This window comes from Zea mays, chromosome 3, assembly GCF_902167145.1.
Source record: "Zea mays cultivar B73 chromosome 3, Zm-B73-REFERENCE-NAM-5.0, whole genome shotgun sequence".
Taxonomy (NCBI): domain Eukaryota; kingdom Viridiplantae; phylum Streptophyta; class Magnoliopsida; order Poales; family Poaceae; genus Zea; species Zea mays.
The window spans coordinates 167,901,755-167,906,138 of NC_050098.1; the positions used below are offsets into that span (position 1 = coordinate 167,901,755).

General features: G+C 45.5%; 1 pseudogene; it reads right to left on the reverse strand.

Annotated features, from left to right (window-relative positions):
* Window positions 1–1,841: 1,841 nt before the first annotated feature.
* LOC118476718 (uncharacterized) lies at window positions 1,842–2,536 on the reverse strand (annotated as a pseudogene).
* Between the last annotated feature and the right edge of the window lie 1,848 nt (window positions 2,537–4,384).

The following is a 4,384-nucleotide window of genomic DNA, read 5'->3' on the forward strand; positions in this document are numbered from 1 at the left end:
AGGCGGCTTGTAGGACGGAGGCCAAGGTGTAGCCTGCAACTCAGCGGACAGGGGAGAAGCATCATCAAAAACAAAATTCCCATGATGGAAATTGTCATACCAGTCATCTTCGTTGTGAAAGCCCTCCTGATGAAGGTCTTGATGCTGAGGCCTTCGGTGTTGTTCATCCTGAGCAAGATGACGAACTTCTTCAGAGGCTTCATCTATCTGCCTCTGCAGTTCAGCTAGCCTGGCCATCTTCTCCTTCCTGCGTTGAACCTGCTGCTGAAGGATTTCCAGATTCTGAATCTCCTGATCTAGATCATCCTCCGGATGTGTTGGACTGGTAGCCTTCCTCTTCTGGCTTCGTGCCTCTCTGAGAGAAAGGACGTCTTGATTGGGGTCCAGCGGCTGCAGCGTGCCAGCCCCTGGTGCTGAAGCCTTCTTCGGCGGCATGACGAAGCTGATGCTTGCCGAAGGTGTCGAAAAGCTCAGGAAATGGAAGTGAGTTCACCGGAGGTGGGCGCCAATGTTGGGGACTTGTTCTCAAATGCTATGAGTTAAGAACAAGGCAACACAGAAAATGTTAAACGATAAGGTCCTTCGTCCTTTGAAGCATTATTTCCCTTGGGATATAATGATCTCCGGACGAAGGTCATGAAGGACGAACCTTCATCATCACAGTATACAAAAAGACGAAGCATATGAAACATAAAAGATAACATGAATATTCATATGATATTATTTATTTAACTTTGCTATATTATCATAGAGAAATAGGAACAATATTGTATTATAAGTGTACCTTCGGCTTGGAAGGAGATGAAAATACAAGTGTGACGCAAAAAGCGAATGCCAAGTCAGCGCGAACAGTACGGGGGTACTGTTCACCTATTTATAGGCACGGGATACAACCCATACAAAATTACATACATGCCCTTTACATTTGATGATAATTCCATAGCAATCTATCGAGGTCTAAATGGCCTTTTCATCTTTAAGTCGGTTCCCTTTTCTGCGAACATGCCGAAGCTTTCCTGCTTCACAGCTTCGGCACTGTGCCAACCTTCGTATCTTTTGAGGTTCTCCCTCTTTGATATAAGTCCGAAGGTACCTGTTCACACATTACACTCTAGAAACACTGTTAAATCATGTTTTTGAGGACCTTCGGAAGCCGAAGGCCCCCAACACCTTCCTTGAGGACCTATAGCTGAATGATTTTCGAACTGCCATATTGAATAATAAGTTGGGGAAATGGGATTCAGAAGCACACAACATATTGGTAAATAATCTATTAAGTTTACAAAAACCACAATTCATAGCCCTGAATAAAAATGGAGTAGGGGTTAACAATCTCTGTTAACCACAATTGTTTGGCCCAAAATTGACGGCTAAATAGCCCAATGTTCCCAATAGTTAGGCCCTAAATTGATGGCAAAATAGCCCGTTGTCCCAGCACATGAACACATGCACAGAAACAACATACATCTTCAAGCCTGCTCAACAGCCCTCGCATCAAATCCCATTGACGCTTGAACTCCACTCTCATGTAACCAGCTCGTGAAATTACCTAACAATAAACATATACGTAAAGGGAGGAACAGGGAGAATTGCTGCCTGAAACATCACCAATCTCCATCCACAAAAAAAACCCAAATATCATAGAAATAGTGATTCCTAGTCACTCGGGCACAATCGACAGAATATTACCAGAGGATATGCAAGTGAATTGCCCACAGCCAAATCATGTTCTTTAGTAATCAAAGGGGCCACATCACAGACGAACTGTAACACTCTCTCCATATTGTTCCAAACATACTACACTACTTACTGGACGGGGAGGGGAGCTGAGAATAGGGGAGGGGATCGATGACGGCATACGGCTACTCCAGGTGTTCGTCGTCGTCGTCACCGCCGTCATCGTCGTCGCTATCGTCATCGTCGTCAGCCCCGTCGACTGTAAAGCTGTACGGGATGTTGACGACGTAGTCCAGAAGGACGGTGATGGCGGGGGCGAGCTTGGTGACGTTGGCCTCATACCACGCCTTGCTCCTGTTCGCGCTGAAAACATAGGTGGAGTATCGCAGGAGCGGCTTGGCGGCATCAGCAGCCAGGGACCAGAACGGCCCGCGGACGCTGACAGATACCCCAGGAATCCTGGGGGCGCCATCCACCTTTCTCGCCGCATGACAGATGGACCAAGCGTAGCGGCGTAGGAGTCGCGCGCCGGTGGGGTCAACGTTGTCGCGGAGCAGTTGAGGGATGACGACGGCAACGACCACCTCGATCTCATTGGAAATCCTGGCGATGTGGCGCAGCTTCAAGGTGCTGGGTATGCGGACCACCCACTTCCTCTTGGGATCGCAGAAGGCCCTCTGGATGACCTCAAGCAAGGCCGGCGCCTGGCGCACCTGGACTTTTTCGACGACGAAGGTCCGTCCGGCGAGGTCGAGGTTGTTGGTGAGAAGGACCGCGTGCTCCAGGCCTCCAGCCCGACGAGACTTATCTCCACCTGGCTGCCGATGGCGACGATCGGAACCGCCTCCTGGGCCGCCATGGCCTCGCACCTCTATGGATAGAATAGATGGTGGCTTTCGATCGATTTCGGGTGAAAACGACGTATTGTAGCTGGGGCCCTTTTGTAGGCCCGACAGTCCTCCTGGAAGCCACCGGGGGAGCGAAACTTCTTAGGCAAAATAAAGTTTAGTACATGTTATCGAATGTTTAAAAATTAAATATAATTATTGAATATAAAGTGTGTTTGTTTGATATTATAATCTATTCAGATTATATAATTCAACAAATTTTGAACTAACACTTACTTAAAAATTTGTTAGATTATATAATCTAGACAATTTATAATCCTAAACAAACACCTCAGCAGTCTAAGTACAAAAATAACTATATAGATAAAAATCAAATAACAAGACAAATTCTTTAAGACTAATTAATCCATAATTAGCAAATATTTACTGTAGCATCACATTAGAGAATCATGGAATAATTGGACTTAATAGATTCGTCTTATCGTTTAGTTTTTATCTGTACAATAAGTTTTGTAATTAAAATATATTTAATACTTCTAACTTGCATCTAAATATTTGATGTGATAGGTGCTAAACTTTAGCATTGGGAAACGAACGTGCCCGACCCGTGGCTTCGAAAACTCGCCTCCCGATTGGACGATAAGACGACAACGATCCGTGCCATCGAGAACTCACCTCCTAACTGACCTCACCAGGTCGAGCAGACAATCGAGCAAAATAATATTCTACTCTCTAACTTGTATTATTTACATAGTGAAGTTTAAAGTAAAATCTAAGATAGACAGTTTTGATATAAGAGCGGTTTTGATATTGTTTATCATTGTGGATTTGATAAGAGGAGTTTTGATATAACACATCTTTAACGCTCATAACAGACGATCCTGTGGATGAGGCTTTCCAGAAGGAAGTAAAGCGAAAGTATTTGGATTTGAGGATGTTGGAGAGATGAGGATCCTTGTTTGAGGCTACCATCTAGGGCGAATGATTGACTAAGCTCTTGTTTACTATATGAAGATCTTTGATGCCTAGACCACTCAAAGATTTGGGTTTACAAATGCCTTCCCAGGATCTGAAGGTAATGGGATTGGAAGTGCTTTCTTCTTTTATGCCTACCCACCAAAGGTTCTTTATAATGGAGTTTAGCTTGTTTGTGAAAGATTTGGGTAGAAGGATGTTGGTCATGTAGTAAAGAGGAATGGAAGTGTCGGGTACCTGGGGATAGGGTACCCAAGAAAGGCCCATAACTTCCTTTTTGGCCAAGTACCCGCCGAGCAAGACTGCAAGGCGGAACGGCCGACCAAGCCCCTGCTAAGCGAGCCTATGTGACAGGACGGCCGACCAAGTCCCCGCCGAGGAAGCGTGCAAGTTGGAACGACTAACCAATTACTCGCCAAGAAAGCTCACGAGGCGAAACGGCCGACCAAGTCCACGCCGAGAAAGCCTACAAGGCGGGGCCACCAAATCCAGTGCAACAAGCATAGTCAGTTGTGACAAGACATGTTGCCACCAAACCACGTCCGGGCCGACGTGTGACACGCCGGAGTGGCACCAAAGGGTCCCTATCAGTATGACAGTACATACTCACACACGGTCTTGGGAACATCCCCACTTGACACACCCGGTTCTAGAGGCAAAACCGAATGCATAACATATGTGGGCCAGGATCCATTTTCCACACATATGTTGACGTCACAAGTGTAATATATCAAAAGACAATGCAATAAAGGTGTAAATAGAGTAGAGTAACTTAATTACATCATCTGGATCATTGTATCATAACAAGTATCATAATCAAAGTACGACGGAATTAAACATAGACACTCTTCCATAGGAAGGTGACTGGCGCATCATTAGACTCA